Source organism: Herpailurus yagouaroundi, unplaced genomic scaffold (genome assembly GCF_014898765.1).
Source record: "Herpailurus yagouaroundi ecotype Mexico unplaced genomic scaffold, PumYag 187, whole genome shotgun sequence".
NCBI classification, from domain to species: Eukaryota; Metazoa; Chordata; class Mammalia; order Carnivora; family Felidae; genus Herpailurus; species Herpailurus yagouaroundi.
This window is the reverse complement of record NW_024412418.1, coordinates 18,443,133-18,465,416: the sequence shown is the minus strand read 5'-3', so window position 1 is coordinate 18,465,416 and position 22,284 is coordinate 18,443,133. Positions and strand designations below refer to the sequence as shown.

Sequence of the window (22,284 nt, the reverse complement as noted above, 5' to 3'; positions counted from 1 at the left end):
GACCACAGTTGTCTGAAATGGGATAGTGTCAAGCTATTTTATAAAGACACTTCTCCCCCCCGGTGGTGGGTGCCCTTGAGGTCCTCTGAGGCCACAGGTCCACTGATTCTGACAAGTGACAGACCACCAACCAGGAAAAGAGAACACAGCCATCAAGTGCTTCAGGAGAGATCTAGTTTCTGTCAGGAGTTCCAGTGGCTTGGAGACAAGACCTATTTGTAGAGGGTGAGGTCTAGAAAAGGCACGAGAAAGAAGCAGGTCAAGTTTCCATACAGCTGTGAGGCTAAGCCTTTTTATGGATCATGAAACCTCTCAAAAATCTGAAGAGATTTATGGTGCCTCTGCCCAGGGGGACACATACATGCAAAATTTTGCATTTGATTTCAGTGATTTCAGGCTGTCTTTGGACCCCAGATTAAGAAGCCCTGGAGTGAAGAAACATGAAGATTAGGGTATGTGTAAAGTGGGAAGGATTTAAAGAGGTTCTCTTTCTCTCTCTCATCTGTTCTCAAGTGGAATTGCACACAGGTGCTTGTCATGGGCAGGGTTCTACCTTTTGTTATTTATGCTTCTTGGAGAAATCTTGGCTTCTTTTCAAACACGGAAACAATCTTAGAGGTGACCAGAGATGTCAACAGCCATGATAACTGTGCCGCATAGGTCACTGTGTTAGTTCTGCTTCTTTAGCAAGATTAGGTTTTATTGTCCCAGGCACGGGTACAGTGTTTCCTATCAAAAGCAGTCCCACATACTCTATCCATTTTTCTCTTTGCCTGCAGTACTGTCATCAGATGAATACCAATCATTCTGGTGGAGAGTTCTCAGTGCTGTTTGGAGTAACTATTTTTCAGGTTAGTTAACATTAGTATTTGCAGTAATAATGCAAAGGGTGAGGGAAAGGAGATGCAGCTTATGTTCATCATCACGAGAACATAGTGTTTTCTTTTAGTGGGAGTCCGTGTAGTTGTCACGATTTCTAATGTAAAGAGAGAAAGAACAGGATTCTTCATTGTCTGACCTGTACCTTCAGTTCGTGAAAGTGATGACAGAAGGTCTGGGTCCCTCCCCTGGGGTTTGGCTCATTGCAGCAACGGTGAGTTTTTCATTTGAGCTGCATCTGGGATGGTGAACTTGACTATGCATATTAATGCGATGCTAGGGGGCATCTTATATCTATTTCTCTGAGTTCCTGCTCTGTTGGAAAGGATGGTACTAGTAAAACACAAAATTCCAGCATCACGGGTACTGTTTCCCATGGGTTTGTGTAACAATTAAATTGTGCCTTTATGTCTGGGGAAAAGGATGGAAAATTGTCATTTTGACGTTTTGGCTCCCTAACCTCCATTTGCTCTCCAAATAGTACCGTGGTCTCCTTTTGGGGAATCACCTCTTCTCCAGTCTGGCGGGTCCGGTAACCAGGTTCCCTGTCTTCCCCTGGCCAAGGGGCAGGCTTGTGAATCAAACTAAGCCAGTAGTTCCTCCCTCCCCTGGGATTGCAGTCTCAAACAGTGTGATTAGGGGACTAAAGATGGCTGAAGAACAGTCATTTCTAACAGCACGTCTTCAATAAGACTAGTCTCATCCCAGGCCAATTAAATCAGAATCTCAAAGGATGGGGTCAAGACATCAATATTCTTTAAAAGCTTTGAAATCTCCCCAGATGATTCCACTGTCCAGCGGGATAAGAGCCACTGCCAAAGAGGCTGCTTCTGGAGCCTCCAGACCTGCCTGCTTCCTTGATACCCTTCTCATTCAGTCTGTGACCTAAAAGCCTATCTTGAAATCCTCAGACTATTTAAATTAATAGGAGTTGATTTTGTTTCTTGTAGTAGATGAGCCCTGATATTAAAATAAAAAATAATTGTATGGATATGTTTTACTCTGAACCCAATGCAAATAAACCACCTTGCCAAGAAACCCCAAACTAATGGATCTGACAGCTTAGAGCTTCCCTTTCTTAATGGAAAAGCCAAATCTGCTCATGGAAAATCAACCCATTTTTCCACCAACATAAAGACTGGGAATTTCCATGGTATTAGGGAAAAACTTTTTAAGAATCCTTAGAAGGCTTAAGTAAAAGGACACTCTTAAGAGCCAACATGCTCTTTTTTCCTTCTCTAGGCCCACTGGAGATAAATTAACAGGTAGTCAAATAGCTACTTACTGGCAGCAAACATGTGTAAATCAGGGACTTTGCAGACATTCTTCAAAGGTAGTTGGCAGCAGCAGGGCTTTCTGGACCTTCAGAGAGTTTCTAAGTGCCTTAGATTTTCCAGTTGGCATTTACAGAAGAGGAAATTGTATTTTAGTGAATGAGGGTGACAAGTGGCCAGTGAAAATGGAAATTTTTCCAAAAGCCAGATTTCATTTTGATTGTGTTGCATATCTGGACAAGAGCCACTTTGGTTTGATGCTTCTCCCCAGGTGCACTGCTGAGTTTCAGGTTTCTGAAGGAAGGTACAGAGGCATCTTCTGCAGCTCTCCTGTGAGAAGAAAGAATTTGAAATTTGGTGGGCCGTACTGTGAATAATTTATCTGCATTTATAGTCACATGGCTTTTAATCATAGCCAAATATTGAAGCAGAATGATGTTGATAGGAAATAAATGCATTCTTTATTAAGCGCAAAGAAAGAAGAACTCTGCATTGTTGTAAAGAGAGTCACACATGGCTTAGTCATTGGGGATTATTGTCAAGTGTATTAATAATCTTCTTAGGCCACTTTCAGAGATAAGAAGTTAGAAGGCAATTGTCACTTTAAAATTGTCAGGGCTTCTTTCATTCATTGACGAATAACCCTGAAGTCACTGTACTTCCTTATAACATCTGTGAAGGAGGGGCTTAGGATCCTGGGAACTTTGGGTTGGACAGCACCGTAAGGGTCATTGGTGGCAGCTGATGTGTGGTGCCAACATCTCTTCTGCAACATTGCTTTCTAGGCTAATACATATCTTGGTTTAACATGCCCAAGCCCAGCTTTTTTTTTTTTTAAGTTTATTTATGTATTTTGAGAGAGACCAAGAGAGCATGAGCAGGAGAGGGGCAGAGAGAGAGAGGGAGAGAGGGAGAGGGAGAGAGAGAATCCCAAGTAGGCTCCACACTGTCAGTGCAGAGCTCCATGCGGGGCTCAAACCCACAAACTGTGAGGTCATGATCTGAGCCCAAACCAAGAGTTGGCCGCTTAACCAACTGAGCCACCCAGGCACCCCAAGGCACAGCTTTTGAATTCTACTCCCAGACATGTTCTTTGCATCTTAGTTTGGGTGGCTTGCAAACCTACCCCCTTCTCAGCATCTCCACTGCCACTCCTCATGTTCAATTACCATAAACTTTACCAAGTCATTGAAATAACTTCCTAAAAGGTTGTCTTGCTTCCACTCTTGCCTTTCCTTGCCCCCAACACTGCAATTCTTTCTTTACAAGACAGACAAAGTGATCTTTTAAATACGCAACTCAGATTATATCACTCTCATTTAAAAGCCTCTAATAACCCATCTCAGTAAAACAAAACCTAAACTCTTTGTGGTAAACATAAGGGCCTGTGATTTAACAACCTGCCTCCTTTTCAGTCCTACTTTGTATATTTCTTCCCTTTGCATATCATGTTCTGGACACAGTGGCTTCCCTCCCCTCACCCCTCCTGGTCCTTAAAGGACCCCTGGTCCTTTAAACAGAGACCTAATTCCTACCCCAGAACCCCTGTAGTTACTTTTCTCATTGCCTAGAATCTCTTCCTAAAATCTTTCCATGACTACTCCTTCTTATCACTCAGATCTTAGTTCTGGTGTTACCTCTTCTGAGAAGCTTTCCTTGACTACCCACCCATTCTAAGGTAGCCTGGAGCTCTCCAGCACATCATTCTACTTTTTCTTCTTCATAGAACTTTGCCACCTTTGTGTCCTGATGAACTGCTTTTTGCCCCACTAGAGCCTAAATGCCACAAGAGCAGGAATTTTTGAAAAAACTCATAATTGTATCTTTAGTACTTGGAATATTGCCCAGCAAAAAGTGGGTAACAGGAAACCGTGAAGTAAAGCCTAATTTACAGACCCAACATTAAACAAGTAAATTGCCACACCTAAATATGTACCTTTATTAATAAGCCAGTGACATTCTTTCTGAGAAAACTAAAAAGTCATTACTACAGCCTATCTAAAGCCCAGTGGGGCCACATTTAGGTATGTTGTCACTTTCACAAACCTATCACTTCTTCCTCCAAAGTCATCAAAAGGAATTAGAATCTTAACTGCAGTCTAAAGTAAAAACTTCAAAGTATTCTAAAACTTTTTAAACATCCTTTTTCCTCACTTTGTTCTTTCTTAGTGTCTGTAAGGAGTGGAGGATTACAACTTTATTCGTGTATTTATTTATTTATTTATTTATTTATTTATTTATTTAAAGTTTATTCACTTATTTTGAGAGAGAGAGAGAGAGGGAGAGAGAGAGAGAGAGAGAGAGAGAGAGAGAGAGAGAGAGAGAATCCCATGCAGGCTCTGCACTGTCAGTACAGAGCCTGATATGGGGCTCGAACTCACAAACTGTGAGATCATGACCTGAGGTGAAGTCAGACACTTAACTGACTGAGCCACCCAGGTGCCCCTGCAACCTGTTTATTAATACTTTCCCTTCTTTCCATTTATATTACAACAACAAACTTTGAAAATGAAAATATAAAAAAGAACACAACATAATAAGATGGTATTCTTTCTGTACAGACACATTTTATATTTACTTAACCTTTCTTCAAAATTACCAGTGAAGTTTGTGTTGAATAAATATGTGCACACAAAATAAAAGTCCATTAGAACGTAAATATGTAATTAAAGTAACAGCTGTTGCACTGTAGTTGCCAGATTTGATGTTTACTTGAACTGCAGTGCCAGATGGACCTGGATTCAAATCCCAGTTTGGGCATTTGCTGTCAGTGTGATCTTGGACAGGTCATGTAAATTCTCTGAGCCTTGGTCTCCTCACCTATGAAACAGAGATACTACTAGTGGTGATGTTATTTCATCCTTTGTGAGGATTAAATGAGATCATGTGAAAAGCATGGAAAGCATTTAGCACAGTTCTGGACTTTTGGCAAATTCTCAATAAGAGTTAATTTCAACACCATAAATTGCTGATTTATGGGACTTGTTAATGGGACTGGGTATGATATCAGAGCATGTTAACATTATCTAAGGACTCCCTAGGAATCTTTCCCAAACCTTCTGTCTCTACCACCATCCCACAGGGCCTACCCAGGGCTCACTCTGCTCACCTTCCTCTTTATAATCTTTCTGTCAGTCTGCACTTGATGGCTACATTGAGAGGAGAATCTGCAGCAGTGCCTGTGCCCTAATTGGAACATGAAGAGTAGTTTTTTTTTTACTCAGGATCCAGCTGGCTGGGTCTTTTATACCCTTCTGATGTATCCTATTCCTCAGGGCTCAGTGGAGATGGCTTGTATATGCTTCATCATGTCTGGGATGGCTTAAATAGCTAAGGGCAAGGTTGAATATCTCAACTGGGACAATATACATGGGTTTTTCCTCTACATAGTCTTTCCATGTTGCTAGCTTAAGCTTCCTCATAGCATGGAGGTCTCAGGGTTGCTGTACTTTTTATATGGCAGTTGGCTTCCTCTAGAGAAGAAGAAGACACTGCCAGGATTTTAGAGTCTAGGCTCAGAAGTCCTATTCTGTTAGTCAAAGTGATTCTAAGTCCAGCCCAGATTCAAAGGTAGGGGAAAGAGACCCCACAACTTGATGGAGAATGTGCATAGGAGAAGAAAGGAATTGCTGGCAGTGTCTTTGGAGGTGATATGTCAGGAAGGAAAGTGCCCATTTTGTTCCTGCAAAGGAATGATGGGAGGGGATAGACGCTTCATGCACAGTGCACTCCCTACAAGACCACCACTCAGAGGCCCTAAACCTTTTCTTACATTAACCTGAGAGGGTAGGGAGGTAGGAGGGCTGATTCTTCGTTGTGGTGACTCTCAAAGAACCCTGTGAAGATATGTGGTTGGTTGACCTGAAAGCTAGTAGCTCTTTAAACTTAAATATGAACACTTACAGCCTTTTTTGCTTGATTTCCCCCCTCTGAACCACTGCACTGAGCAATTAAAAGACAAACTTGACATTCTGCTGCTTAGAAAAGATCCTGCTCTTTCCTCCCATGTTAGCCTCTTGATTGTCTTCTCTATCCAGCTTACTTCAGCAAATAGACGTCTCTATCCAAACTCAGGAACTGAGTAGATACATTTGCTTATTAAATAAATCCATACGATCTGAACTTTGATTACTCAAGAGAACTTTGGTTGCTTTTTGGATGAATCTCGGAGAGTAGCTAATGCATTGGGTAGCAGCCCTTATTATCCAGACTTGTATCCAAACTCTCATGGGTTTAAGTAATGTGGTATGCTTATAGTGTATATATTTGGGTGTTTTGGCGGGGTTGGGGGGTCTATATTTTCATTCTAGAATGTGAGCTTTATTGAAGGCAAGGTCTGTGTCCTAGCCCCGTGGTTTATTTAGCATAGGCCTGGCACATAATAGGTGCTCAGTGAGTAGTTGTTGATGGAATGAGTGAAGAGAATGTTATGTGCAGAGGCTTACTGTTCCCTGAAACCAGAGTGAACATCCCTATCTCTCCGTTTTGGTTTTGTGCAGTTTTTGGACAAACTCCTAAGGCCTCAGAGTTATCTTATTTCCACTTATTAGATCTAGCCCATAACTGCAGGTGGTTGTAATCTTTTTGAATGCCACCTAGGTTATTAGCTACTTTCTAAGCTTCTTCAAAGCCCTTCACTTGATGAATATGCATATATTAAGCACTTACTATGTGCCAGGCTGTGTGTGGAGAGGGGGCGGGTGGCAAGAAAGAAATGGAAAACACAGTCCTGGTCATTAGAGAAGTTCTTCAAGGCTATTAACATGTCTGAATTTTTTGGTTTGGGTTTCAAGTCCTCTGAAATTTGGCTCTTGTCCTTATCTACCCACATATTAAACCACTTGTGTCCTGTCTCTTCTCCCTTCACTGGTATCAGGGTTGTTCTCTCACTATTTCAGATTTGGCACATTCACTTTTACCTTAGTGCTGTGTTACCTCCTATCTCCCACTCAACCTACAGCATGCAGTTATCGACCCAGTTTTACAGATAGGAATACTGAGATTTATTATAAAGAGGAGTTTTAGACTGGAGTTTCCAGGCTGATGGGATACTGTCTCTATTTTGTAGATTAGAAAAGAAACTTAGAGGGGTTAAATAACTTAACAAGGTGGAGTCAGGATTTAAATCTAGAGTTTTATGGTTCTAAATCCAGTGCTATCATAGTGTTGACATGAGAATTAAATGAGATAAAGTATATATAAAGCCCCCTAACACAGTGACTGGCTCATCAGGTCACTTAAAACTTAGTTTCTTTGTAGAGAAGTCAAATTCATTCCCCATTAATAAAGCAAGCAAACCAGAAACACACATGAATTATTCTGCTTTAAAACTCAGTGCAACTTATAGCAAAATAAAGGATTTATATGGGGTCTTTCTTAACTTGGAATATCTGCAATATTCATATTCTGAACTATAAAATGGGGTGCTCATGTATAGCTCCACCCTACATGTTGCTGTCATGTTGCTGACACATTGCTGTTTGATCTCTGCCAGGAATTTTTGCTCTAAATGTCAGGATCAGAGGTGCCTGGGTGGCTCAGTCATTTAAGCAGCTGACTCTAGATTTTGGCTCAGGTCTGACTCTAGATACTGGCTCAGGTCATGATCTCATCATTGTGAGATCAAGCCCTGCGTTGGGCTCCATTCTGGGTGTGGAGCCTTCTTGGGATTCTCTTTCTCCCTCTCCCTCTGCCCCACCCTGGCTCATTCTCCCTCTCCCTCTCCCTCTCTCTCTCATAAATAAATAAATAAATAAATAAATAAATAAATAAATAAATAAATAAGTCAGGATCAGGAGAAGTAACAGAGGGAGTGTTGGAAGCACCTATTTGCTTACAGAAATTTCCAGAGAGAAAAAAGAGAGGCTTTTATTTGCTTTTCTTTTCAAATACAGGCATCCTTTTTCATTCAAACACAGGAAATCGAATAGCTGCAAATATATTTTCAGATAAATCCCCTGCTCTCCAAACTCTTGCAACCCATGTTATCAGAAAATCAGAAATCAAACAAATTTGTACAACACAGTATCTCTCACTGTACAAACTTTTCTATACAATCTCAGACATTGAAGTCATTTAAATCATCTAGGACAGTTATAATTGCAGTTCATTTATTTTGGGTATATTTGTTGAGCCTTCTATGTTCCAAGAACCATATTTAGCAACCAGACATAGAGTAGTGAACAAAAAGGATAAGGTCACCACTGTCCTGGAGATAGCATTTTTGTGGGAGACTGAAGATAAATAAATACAAATAATTTGAGATACTAGTAAATACTATGAAGAAAATAATAATTTTCAAGGAAGAAAATTATCTTTTTTTCCTTGGGAATTATATATGTGGAGAACATTGTATATAAATGATAATACTAACAGCTACTTAGTGCTATATGCGAGGCATTCTGAATATCTTATCTGTATTAACTCATTTAGTAATTCCAACAATTCTGTGAGGTGGCTACTATTATTATTCCCATTTTATGGGTGACGTGGCTGAGGCAGAGGGAAGTTAAGTACTTGCCCAAGGTCATGTGCCCAAGGTCAAGTCTGTGTTAGAGCTGAGATTTGAATCCAGATAGTCTGATTTCAGGACCCACCCCAGTGTTGGAGATCTCCAGAAGCTGGTGGTGAGGGAGAGAGGAAGATTATATGGGAAGGAAGGATAAGAGAAGCAACCTCCTCAAGCGCACAGGCAGACAAGGTGTTCAGACCCTCAGGAGAGGGAGCGCTTTCAGAGAAGCTCATGCAGAACTTTGTAGCCTGCTTTTGCAGAGCTTACTTTGGTCTTCATGAATCAATTTTCATTTTCCCCTCTTGTTACACCAGTAATTCTGTTGCTGAGACCTGATTCCTAATGAGATTCTGCTCCACTAGCTTCTGGATAGAGCTACATCCCATCACTCATGAGAAGTCAGTTTTAATCAAGGGTTTTATGTAACTACCTTCCATCTCTGAGAGGAGCTTCAGAGACAGGGGAAGAGACTAAGTGTCAGTTTGCTGTATGGAAAGTTTTGCATTGAACGCTTTGAACACCTCTCTAGATCATCCGTTTTCTGTTTGTTTGAAGGAAATTTGGTGATATATGAACCTGATTCTTCCTAATCTGTCCACAGGCACACTTGCTTTGTAGGCCTTTTCAGTTTCTCAAGTTGACCATGGAGTTTATTTCATTGGGTGCCATTTGTCATGCCGTTTTAGTATTTTATTTACAATACCAAACAAAAATTATATCTAATGGGAAAATTGGTATCTCCCAGTTTAAATGTTGAAGAAACCTAACAAACAAATGCCAAATACAGGAATATCAAAGAAATAATTATCTATTACCAAAACATGCTTCTTGGAGTATAATGTGGTTTCATTGAAAGAACATAAGCTTCCTGAGACCTGGGTTCAAGCCTCAGATCTACCACTTGTGAGCTCCGTGACCTTGAGAAAATAGTAATCTTACAACCTTGGTTGTCTTATGTCTTAAAATGGGGATAACACTGAATCTCATACAATTGTCTGTCAAGGTCAAATGAGATTATGCAGAGGAAGTTCCTGGCACGGTCCCTAGCAATGGTAAATGCTAGTCAATCTCTCCTCTTTCAATGCAAACTTTGCATGAAGTATAACATACACAATAGAAAAATGCACAAACTATAGGTAACAGCTTGCAGAATTTTTGCAAGTGAACACATATATATAAGCAGCAACTAGGTCAAGAAACCAGCCCACCTGAATACCCCCTTATGTCTCTTTCCTATCACTATCTCACTTTACCATAGTTAAGTTTTAAATGTTTTTGAAATTTATATAAATAGAATTATAGAGTACATCTTTTGTGTCTGGCTTTGATTGCTTAACATTATGTTTATGAGATTCATCCATGTTGGTATGTGTAATTGTGATTTGTTTGTCTTTATGCTGTATAATATTCCACTGTATGAATAGATCACAGTTACTAATCCATCCTGCTGTTAGTGGCCATTTGGGTGGTTTCCTTTTTATCTATTATGAATTTTCCTGCATATTATCATTCTAGTACCTGTCTTTTGGTGAGCGTAGGTAGGCATTTCTATTGTATATGTATGGACTTTTCTCAGAGATACTGGAGGTCCTATTCCAGACCACCAGACTAAAGCCAGTATCACAGTAAAGTGAGTTAAGTGAATTTTTTGGTTTCCCAGGGCATAGAAGAGTTAAAAGTTATGTGTACACTATACTGTAGTCTATTAAGTGTGAAATAGCATTATTGTCTAAAAAAAACCACAATGTACATACCTCAATTAAATACTCTATTGCTAAAAATTGCTAATCATCATCTGAACTTTCAGTGAGTTGCAATCTTTTTGCTAGTGAAGGGTCTTGCTTCAATGTTATGGCTGCTGACTGATCAGTGTGCTGGTTGCGAAAGTTGGAATGGCTGTGGCAATTTCTTAAAATAAGACAGCAATCAAGTTTGCTGCATCGACTGACTCTTCCTTTTATGAATGATTTCTCTGTCGTATGCAATGGTGTTTGATAGCAGTTTACCCATGGTGAAACTTCTTTCAGAATTGGGATCAGTCCTCTCAAACCCTGCCACTATTTTACCGATGAGGTTTATGTAATAGTCTAAATCCTCTGTTGTCATTTCAACAATCTTCACAGCATCTTCCCCAGGAGTAGATTTCCATCTCAAGATACCACTGTCTTTGCTCATTCATAAGAAGCAACTCGTATCCATTAAAGTTTTAACAGAATGTGAGTGGGGGAGGGGCAGAGAGATACGCAGCACAGAATCTGAAACAGGCTCCAGGCTCTGAGCTGTCAGCACAGAGCCCCATGCGGGGCTCGAACTCACAGACCACGAGATCATGACCTGAGTGGAAGTTGGTCACTTAACTGACTGAGCCACCCAGGTGCCCCTGTATGTATTTTTATTGGGCATATTTCTAGGAGTGGAATTTCTGGGTCATTGGATATGTCCGTATGCTCAGCTTTTACAGACACTGTCAAGTAGTTTCACAAAGTGGTTTCATTTCTTTCATTTCTTTCCTTTTTTTCCTACTTTTTCCCCCCGATTCCTTTTTACAAAGGAATATACCTTAAGGTTCTTTTCTTTTTTTCTTTCTTCTTTTTGTTTTTAAAGATTTATTTATTTTTGAGAGAGAGAGCACAAGCAGGGAAGGGGGAGAGAGAGAAGGGGACAGAAGATCCAAAGCGGGCTCTATGCTGACAACAGTGAGCCCGATGTGGGGCTTGAACTCATGAACCGTGAGATCATGACCTAAGCCAAAGTCAGACACTCAACTGACTGAGCCACCCAGGCACCCCATGGTTCTTTTAAATAAGTGAGTTAGTACATTTATCACATGAATCTATTTGTCAAAATTATATTGGTAACCTACACCTTCAGTAATATTCCCATATGTAAAATGAAGTGTGTCTCGATATGTTTGTAACTTTATTCCTAAGAGCTCCTTTTCCTGGAACAACTTCTCTCAGTCATCAAAAAGTGTTTTGACAGTTTCAAATATAGCAGAGCTTAAACTGGTTGATTTTCAATAGTGGTTTCAGTGTTTAGTCCAAGCTTTTCTCACCTCTCAATTATATGAATATAACTGTCCAAGTATTCACTTATCCTCGGTGAGTCTTGGCTTGCAGCAGGGATGGTCAAAAGTACAGAGTGGATACTTTCATTATTGCACTCAAACAACATTCATAAAAGTTCTACCCTCAAAACTGCCTAAAGACAGGTAATTTGATCACACCGGTCAGAGTGGCTAAAATGAACAAATCAAGAAACTATAGATGCTGGCGAGGATGTGGAGAAACGGGAACCCTCTTGCACTGTTGGTGGGAATGCAAACTGGTGCAGCCACTCTGGAAAACAGTGTGGAGGTTCCTCAAAAAATGTAAAAGAAGCAGTACCCTACAACCCAGCAATAGCACTACTAGGAATTTACCCAAGGGATACACGAGTGCTGATGCACAGGGGCACTTGTACACCAATGTTTATAGCAGCACTTTCAACAATGGCCAAATTATGGAAAAAGCCTAAATGTCCATCAACTGATGAATGGATAAAGAAGATGTGGTTTATATATACAATGGAATACTAGTTGGCAGTGAGAAAGAATGAAATCTGGCCATTTGCAGCAATGTGAATGGAGCTGGAGGGTATTATGCTGAGTGAAATAAGTCAGTCAGAGGAGGACAGATATCATATATTTTCACTTATATGTGGATCCTGAAAAACTTAACAGAAGCCCGTGGGGGAAGGGAAGGGGGAAAAATATTTACAAACAAAGAGGGAGGGAGACAAACCTTTTTTTTTAATGTTTCTTTTCTTTTCTTTTTTTTTTTTCAACATTTATTTATTTTTGGGACAGAGAGAGACAGAGCATGAACGGGGGAGGGGCAGAGAGAGAGGGAGACACAGAATCGGAAACAGGCTCCAGGCTCTGAGCCATCAGCCCAGAGCCTGACGTGGGGCTCGAACTCACCGACCGCGAGATCGTGACCTGGCTGAAGTCGGACGCTTAACCGACTGCGCCACCCAGGCGCCCCTCTTTTCTTTTTTTTTTAATGTTTATTTATTTTCGAGAGAGAGACAGAGCATGAGTGGGGGAGGGGCAGAGAGAGAGAGAGAGGGAGACACAGAATCTGAAGCAGGCTCTAGGCTCTGAGCTGTCAGCACAGGGCCCGACGTGGTGCTCAAACTCACAGACCGTAAGATCATGACCTGAGCCAAAGTTGGTGGCTTAACTGACCGAGCCACCCAGGCGCCCCAAACCATAAGAGACTCTTAAATACAGAGAACAAACTGAGGGGGGGGGAGGGGAAAGTGGGTGATGGGCATGGAGGAGGGCACTTGTTGGGATGAGCACTGGGTGTTGTATGGAAGCCAATTTGACAATAAATTATATTTAAAAAAAAGAAATGTAATTTGAAGTCTCCTTAATCATGTAAGTTTTTCCTTTCTGATTTAAGGAGTTCTACGCCATCCTGCATCTTCACCATCATCATTTTGCCTGCCTACTGTGGACAGAGAATAGAGTGAATCACTTTACACGTATTATTTCATTTAATTTTCATTGCAAGCCCACCGAGTAGGAATGATTACATATTATCGAAGCCAAGGCACAGAGATGTTAAGTAAGTTGCTCCAGCACAGCTCACAAGTGGTGGAATCAAGGTTCTAACCTCAGGGCACAGGACTCTGAAGTCAGAGCTCCTTCTCTCTGTCACACATCCTCACAGGTCTCTGTCCTTTCCTCATAAGTACTTCAATTACAAGTACAAAACACCCCGTGCACAAAACTCTTAGAAGTGAATCTTATGAATGTTCTCTTCACTCAAGTTCGTTAGTCAGATGTCAGGAGAATCTGCAGCAAACTCCTGTTATCTGTGCTTTTTTAGTCAGTGAAGGTTGAAAACTACAACTGTGAACTCTGTCTCTTGTCTCTCCTTGCCAACCAGCTCAATATTCTACTGCCAATACAACCTTTCTCTTCTGTCCGTGCCATTTGATACTCCCACGCTTGATTTGCATTGGGTTCCAAATCAATGGTAAACTTCTAGAGAAGTATAAATCCAGGCTACTTCCTACCCCGGCTAAACCCCCTCCCCATTTCCTCCAATTATCTGTAGTTCTCACTGTCGTCAAATTGAGCCTTCATCTATAATGTCTGCTGGTCCTCCTGTTATTTCAGGTTTGAGCAAAGCAATGGGGACAGTTCCTTTCACCATCTGTGCTCTCTAGGAGGTTAATGTAGCAATGTTTGTAACAATTAGTGAAAAGGAGCCTTCTCTTGGATCCTTCCAACAAGTAGCCACCGTTGTTGTTTTTTATGGACAGAATTTTGGTGCCCGAGAATATGATTCCAAGACTACCAAACATTTCAGAGGCAAAGTGAGAGATTCTAATCTTTGACCTCCATTATAATAATTGCTTATATCTACTGAGCACCTACCATGTGTAAGGCATTATTCAGGGTAAATTTTGTACAGCGTATGACATATTAATTTGTCAACACAACAACCCTGAGAGGTCGGTTATTGTCCCCGTTTTATAGATGAGGAAATTGAGGCAAAGAGGGTTAAGAAATTTACCCATGGCTGTCAGTTTAAAAGTGGCAGCACCAGAATTTGAACCCAGGCAGTCTGATTCTAATAGTGTTTACTCATTCTGCTCCCCTGCCCAGTGGTGGATGTGTTCTGGAAAGAGCTCTATCTCTGAAGTTAGGAAACTGGGATGGGTCCTGTCTCTGCCATTTATTAGCAGGCCATTTAAAGTGGGGGGTGGGGGGCACTCAGTTTCCCTTTCTGTAGAATGAAGAACAGCTTGGGGTGATGTGACGTCCATTTACTAGAAAGTAAATGCTAGATGCAACATTATGAGTGTTATCTCCTGGTATTACTCTCCTTGCGATGCAGCCTCAGTTCATTGAGATTTGATTCAAAACACATGATGGGGCTACAAGGCACTGGTGTTAGAAAACCATCTGATACTTTGTTGAGCTGATGGATTGTTTCATCAACATTTCAAACTATGAAAATCCCCTGATTTGGGCCCACTGGAAGAACATAAAAATATTTGGATGGTTTCTGAAAATGGACTTCACTTAATATTGGAGTTCTGCTTTCTTAGATCTGCTGATCCCAAAGTTCAGTTTGTTGCAGTAGCCCCACCTCCCCCTTAAACCAGGACCCCAGTGTAGGGCAGATGGAGCACCAAGGGCATGATTCCTGGGACGAGGCTCCCAAAGGTTGGGGGCTCCTGGACGGAATGAGGTCCAGCCCTGCTCAGTTTTCTTTTTTTTTTTTTTATTAAAAATTTTTTTAATGTTTATTTATTATTAGAGAGAGAGAGACAGAGCATGAACATGGGAGGGGCAGAGAGAGGGGGAGACACAGAATCTGAAGCAGGCTCCAGACTCTGTGCTGTCAGCACAGAGCCAGAACTCAAGAGCTGTGAGATCATGACCTGAGCCAAAGTCAGACGCTTAACTGACTGAGCTATCCAGGTGCCCACGCCCTGCTCAGTTTTCTGTGGCGAACTCCTGAGCAGCTAGATTCCCAGGGAAAACACCTAATTGCTGGTATGGCAGTACCTTAAGCGGAAACAGCAAGGCATAGGGGAAAGAACACAAGGAAATTTGGGTCTTGTTGAATGCTGGCTCCCCAAAATACCACCAAATTACCTGTAGCTAAGACAAGGTTGAGTTTATTGCTTGCTTTAGTCAGGCAAACATTGTCTTGACAGAGTCTTAGCATCTCAGAGTGAGGAAAGTACAGTTGGGATCTTTATGAGGTTTTGAGGGTTCTGGATTAGGATTGGGTGAGGGTTAAGATATAATAGTTTCGGATTAGTGGACACAGCAAGGCAAGAGTTTCAAAGAGTCTTGGAATATCAGGTCACTTGATGCTATACACTGAAAAATCAGACAGTTTTAAGTAGGTTTTGGGGAGTAATTTGCAACTTTTGTCTTTCTGGCCATGAGTTTCCTGGAAGAGCAAAGTCATGTTGATGAAGGCAGTGGAATAGTAAAGTCCCACCCAGTGAAGTCAACTAACTAGTCACATTGGTGTAGACCGTGAGATGTGTGGGTGTAGACAGTTTTCAGGTCTCATTCCAACTCCCGGCAGTTGTTTCCCAGCTGTGTGACCTGTCATCACCTGTGAAATGGAGATATTCATACCTACTTTATAAGACATTTTGATGATTGAATCATATGATATGTATGAAATAACTTGAACGGAGTAAGTGTATTCAACTATTAGTGAGTTTCTGGGCTTTCAGAAATAGCTCCCAAAATTGTCTTAAAGAACTAGGCTTCTGCATAGTCATGAAGCCATAGCTGATAGTTGGAGAATGATGCTGCTGTAGCCAAGGCCCATGGTCCCAAAACACGTGTGCTGCACCCTCCCTTTCTCTGCACATGACTTAGCTCCAGATCAAAATCTTGTGCAGTGCATCTACCTAATGGAACCTAATTCACACTCAAAATCCCAGCTGCAAGGGCATCTGGGAAGTATAATTTTTGGTTTTCCAGCCTCTATATGCTAGAAACTGGTTGGATTGGGTGTTGAGCATGGCAGTTCACGTTATACAACACAGTATGCTACTAAAACTTCACTGTCAAGTCATGGTGACTTCCTGAGTGAGTGGCCCCAGGCACTGGCCTCTGCCTTTTCCCCATCCTTATCATCCACTGGCCATTAGAGTCTTAATCTCCAAAGGGAGCAGAGGCAAGGAGAAGTAAATTGCTATACTTTGCTTCTTGCAGATGAAAGAGGAAAAGTTAAAAACCAGTGGCTACCAGTATAATGTACAGAGTACCAAAGTTGAAGAAATATACCCGAGTGTCTATCCAGGTTCACTGTCTCCATTCTGCCTACTCCAGGTTTTGGGCAAGGTGCTTTTCCCTATAACCCAGATGTAACTCATAACCTTTCCCTCCCACCTATCCCTCCACTCCTACTACACCTTGTACTTAGCTTGCTAAGTATTTAGTCATTTGTTAATTATGACACATCACACAGTTGCATGAGAAATAGGTATCTCTATTGTGCACCCAGATGTTTCCCACCACCATCTCACAAATCCTTTTGAGATATGTCCTCTGAATGAGGAAGGGTAAGACTGGTGTTTGAAGAAAGTGAAAGCCAGGATTTTTGCTTTAGGATTGCTGGTTTCCCTGCCTGTGTGTTAGTCTGTTAGGGCTGCCATAATAAAATACCACAGGCTGGGTGGCTTTACCAACAGAAATTAATTTTCTCACAGTACTGGAAGGTGGAAATCCAAAATCAACGTGTTAGCAGGTTTGATTTCTCCTGAGGCTCCTCTCTGTGACTTGCTGACTTGCTGATGACTGTTTTCTTGTGTATGTGTCCCTGCTATCTTCCTCTTCTTATAAGGATAACAGTTCAATTGGATTAGGGCCTCACACCTTACGATCTCATTTATTATCTCTATAATACAGTCTCCAAATACAGTCACATTGGGGATTAGAGCTTCACCATGAATTTGAGGGAGCACAATATGGTCTATAACACAGTGTGATCTTGGACAAGTCATTTAACCTCTGGCTTTAGTTCCCTTATGTATAAAATGACAGGATTGCGGCATATGGCTGCCTTTCCACTGTTTGCTTCTGTCATCTCTGTGGGAGAGTTCGGCTCTTAAATGATAATTGAGAGGGTGACTTGTTTTCTGAAGTGCGACCAGTGGGCTATGTCACCCTCTCTGTGACCTGGACTGTCCACTGAGGAGTTCCTAACTACTCGGTTTCCATTGCTCTTCTAGCATTTTCCATACTCACTGCATTGTATTTGTAATGATTTGCTGGCACATCTGTCTTCACCGCAGTCTTTACAGACAAGGACTCCTTCCTTACCCTGCCTAGCTTGAGGAGAAAGCCCAAACCTACCCTGCAAGATTTGCAAATAGAAAATACCAAAGCCACGGTCACCTGTGTGGCTCAGTCGGTTGAGCGTCTGACTTTGGCTCAGGTCATGATCTTGTGGTTCACAAGTTGGAGCCCTGCATCCAGCTATGGGCTGACTGCTCAGATCCTGGAGCCTGCTTTGGATTCTGTGTCTCCCTCTCTCTCTGCCCCTCCCCTGCTTGTGCTTCTCCCTCTCCTTCTCCTTATCTCTCTCTCTCTCTCAAAAATAAATAAACATTTAAAAAATTAAAGAACAAAGAAAAGAACAAAGCCATATTTTAGGCTCCACTTTTTGTGCATTTTTTCTCCTGTGGGCCTTGCACCTGCTCCCCCTTTATTCTCATCCCTCACTCCATTGCCAAAAATAACAGTTTTTATTTTATTTCCAGTGGTAATGGGGCCACATCAGATAACATTTGTGATGTTTGAGAAGTACAAATAGGTGAAGGGGATTAAAAGGTACGAATTTCCAGTTATAAAATAAGTCGCAGGAATGTAAGTACAACATAAGGAATAGACTCGATTAAAAAAAGAAAAGAGGGGCGCCTGGGTGGCTCAGTCGGTTGGGTGTCCGACTTCGGCTCGGGTCCTGATCTTGCGGTCCGTGAGTTCAAGCCCCGCGTCGGGCTCTGTGCTGACAGCTCAGAGCCTGGAGCCTGTTTCAGATTCTGTGTCTCCCTCTCTCTCTGACCTTCCCCCATTCATGCTCTGTCTCTCTCTGTCTCAAAAATGAATAAATGTTAAAAAAATTAAAAAAAAAAAAAAGAAAAGAAATACAAAGTCAAGCAAGCTCACATGTCATCACAAAAGAGAACCACTGCCTTTGTTAGGCAGCGGAAAGGGGACTCTCTGGAAGTGAAGGTTAATGTTCATTTTCACAGTGAACTGTAAAAAGGTCATAAGGAGTGATAAAACGTTCGTAGTGTTTATATGCTGTCTGCTCTTGGTTGGCCTGTGTTCCTGATCCCGTCTAAGGCAGGAGGTATATGATTTAGAGCCTTCGTTGATCTGCATAATCCATTAAAATGTCACTTTTTTAATTGCAGAAGCTATTCCTCTGCAGCACACACCTGCTGCTGCTGCTGCTGCTGCTGCTGCTGGAATTTATAGCCAGGACACAGTGTGATTTGTGTTTGGAATGAACGTAGCCATCTCTGCCATCCCTGGCTGCCCTCAGTAATGTTGCTCTGACCCTTTACAGAAACTGGAAGTGAGTAGAAATGACTCCCCCCGCCAGGAAGTTCTGTTTCTTCACCTAGCACCTCTGAGGACTCACTTCTCTGCTTCAGAAATTGCTCTGCTGGTGCCATGTTTATACAGGGGAGAAATCTATGCGCAGCGTCAAATAAGAAGTAGCTTTGGAAATTGACTGTGTATAGCAGTCACAGTTGGACCACGAACCTGCAGAAGGAGCTTTCATGAGTGTGTGTCATAGGGGCTGGCTAGGATGGCATAGAGTGGCTTACTTCTAGAATCTGAGGACTGTGTGTCTCTAAAGTAACCAGATTTTAGGGACACTGATATTGGACTCAGGCTTCTGAGATGTTCACCAGAAAGATAAGAGCTCTGAGAACTGGGGCAGGCAGCCGTGAAAGCAAAAGTGTGCTGATGCTGGAGAGGATGTGGACACAGCCAGAGAGGAGAACGAGTCTCAGATGCTTATGAAAATCATCTAAAGCGTGGGGGTGTGATGGCTCTGAGCTCCTGGTGGGCAAGAAATAAGCTGAAGTAAATGCTGTTCTTCGGAGTCAACTGTGGAGTGTGGATAAGCCTAGACCCCAGAGAGTCTGGCTCAGTAAGTGTGAGATGGCTGTCCCCAGACGCTAAGCCAGATTCTGGGAACCACCAAGACAGGAAACAGACAGGAAAGTAAGTAGGAGTAGTATGATGCTGTGGAAAGAGCATGGGCTCCGGATTCACATGGACCAAGTTCAAGTCCCACTTAGGCAAATTACCACAGCAAACTCCATTTCTCTTACCCTCTTTCCAAGTGTGCTTTCCTAGGCCTCAGAAACTGGAAAGCTAAAAATTACTTTTCCGTGGCTCTCATGCAGGTAGGGTTCCAGATATGAATTAAGGCCAGCCAATCAGAGGTCTCCACCAGCATCAGAGGCCACACCTGTGCTACTGCTCTTTCTCCATGAGAGCAAAGGCATTGCTCTGTTGGCTTCTTTTCTGTGGTATCCTGATTCTTTGGACATGTTCCTGGGAGCATAAGCCATTCCTTAAGCCATTTGTTATCCTTGGTAAACCCCTTCCTGCTTATATTGTTTCCTCTGCAATGGAAGTCTGATACATGAGGATGATGACATCTTAGTCAAAGTGTTGTTAGGAGAAGTAATGAGATAACATATGTCAAATATCTGTAAGTAGCTGGCCCTCAGTAAAATTAAATTCTCTTCAGGAGGGAACAAATCTCCCGACTTAAAGACATTTTAGGAGACTTTTGGAGGATTCGATCCTAATCAGGGGATCAGTCACGCAGTATTACTGAGCATCTGTATACGCTTCCATCTCAACATTGAAATTCATGGTGAATCCACGCTATAGGGTCATTCGTGTCACAGAACCCAAAGCCTTGGCACCCAGGATGGATGACTGTAAAATCTAAGTCCCAAATATACACTGGTGTTGGGGTGTTCTGTAGAGACTGTAGGTGGAATCTCCTTGTACAGATAGCACATGTCAAGGACACAGGCTCTGGAGTCAACTGAACAAGTTCAAATGTCTTTCCCCCCTCTAGCTTAGATTAGTAACTCTTAGCTGCTCTGCTTTCGGCTCTCTGAACTCAGATTTCCCACCTGTAAGATGGGGGTTTTAAGAGTATCTGTCTTAGTATCTTACCTGTGAGGATTGAGTGAATTAATGCATCTGAAAGACTTAGCCTAGGTAGGCACGGTGCCAGTATGTATATAATAAATGTTAGCTATTAGTAGGTTGAGAATGATCATTTATCTAGAGAGCTTCTTCTGAGTATGAAATTTGCCTCAGGTCTTTTTCGCAAGGTAGTTAGCCATTTCTCCTGGATAATCTTGATAATTTACTGCTGTAGGTATAGGCCTATCTCAGAATATTCTGATTTTAACGCTGTAAATGATTAGGTAAAATTCAAGTGGCTAGATTGTTTAGTTGATTATATTATTGTGAGAAATCTTTATTAAAAGATGATCAGATTTAGGTTTAAAAATAGACAAGAAGTGTAGATATCATGGCATTTTTATCAGAGTGATTGAATGTTTAACAATTTAATGGAGCGGGATAATAATCATGCTATAGTGGAGTCATTATTTTTTTTAATAAATGCAATTAGACACTTGAATTTGGCCAGCATTTTGTTAAAATATTTACCTTGCCATGCTGCAGTGGTAGTAATGATTAATATATATTATAGCCATTTTTTCAGACAATCTAGTTTATTTCTGTCTCATAACTATTCCAAAGAAAGGTGGTGCAAGGTGAGGAGGTGGTTTTGCTTTATGAAGCCACCCAGAGACCCAGGTTCTTTTCTCTCGCTGTTTAGCAATTTCCTAAGATGTGTTCCTTGTTTATAGAGTAGAAACTTGCTTACCAGTTACATATCTTATGTTCCAACCCAGAGGAGGGGTATGCAAGAGTACAGGGACAGCATTTTCTTTGTAGGGAAAGAGCATTACTTTTGTTCACATTCCATTGGTGAGAACTTAGTCACATGGTCACACCTATCTGCAAAATATAGCTAATCTTTTAAAAAATGTATTTATTCCAGTGAAATTAATATACAGTGTTATATTAGTTTCCGGTGTTCAATATAGTGATTCATCGATTCTATACATTACTCCATGCTCATCATGGTGAATGCACTCTTAATCCCCTTCACCCTTTTCACCCATTCCCCCACCATCTCCCCTCTGGTAGCCACCAGCTTGTTCTCTATATTTAAGAGTCTGGTTTTTTTGTTTGTGTCTTTTTTCCTTTGTTTTTTTGCTTTGTTTCTTAAATTCCACATATGAATAAAATCATATGGCATTTGTCTTTCTCTGACTAACTTATTTCACTTAGCATCATATCCTCTAGATCCATCCATGCTGTTGCAAATGGCAAGACTTCATTCTTTTTTATGGCTGAGTAATATTCCAGTGTGTGTGTATGTGTGTGTGTGTGTGTGTGTGTGTGTGTGTGTGTGTGTATCTATCTCATATCTTCTTTATCTACTCTGTAATAGGCTCTATTCTAAACCCTTTTAATGCCTTGTCTCCTTACATCAACTATGCAAGGAAGGTAGTTCATAGGTAAGAAAACTGAGGCACAGAGAGAGGTAAAGTGACTTGCCCAAGGTCACACAGCAAGTAAGTGTAGAACTGGGGTTTTCATCTGGGTCTGTCAGATTCCAGGGCTCATGTTCATACCCACTGAGACTGAAGACAGAAAGGAAAGCTAAAAGAACATTGCACAGAGTAGAGACACCTGAGCATGTGTCCTTGGTCTGTGTCACACATTGGCTCTGGCCCCCTTCCTGCAGTGTTCCATTGATGATGTGGTGCAGTTGACCTCAGGACATGAGGGACAGAGGACATCAGCAGTGCCTTCTCCCAGGCACTCCCCACACGTGGTCAGAATTGTCAGCCAAGAAGCTTTCCTTTTAGTTTCTAGATTTATAATAAAATCTTATCAAGCATCTTCAAGAAAAAGTGAGTTTCAGGTGTTATGAGGTATTTGGGACTATACTGAACTGT

General features: G+C 41.6%; 1 protein-coding gene across 7 annotated transcripts in view; it reads left to right on the top strand.

The window, feature by feature from the left end:
- The window catches only part of KIAA1549L (KIAA1549 like), a 267,700-nt gene that overhangs the window by 108,465 nt on the left and 136,951 nt on the right, over window positions 1–22,284 (top strand). The window contains exon 1 of one of the 7 annotated variants that reach the window (XM_040495488.1): window positions 18,668–18,782. The exons of 5 other annotated variants lie outside the window; for them this stretch is intronic. The gene's annotated coding sequence lies outside the window, so the exon portion shown is untranslated. Of the gene's footprint in view, window positions 1–18,667; window positions 18,783–22,284 lie in introns of those variants that run through there. One more of the 7 variants, XM_040495493.1, reaches the window with a different exon arrangement.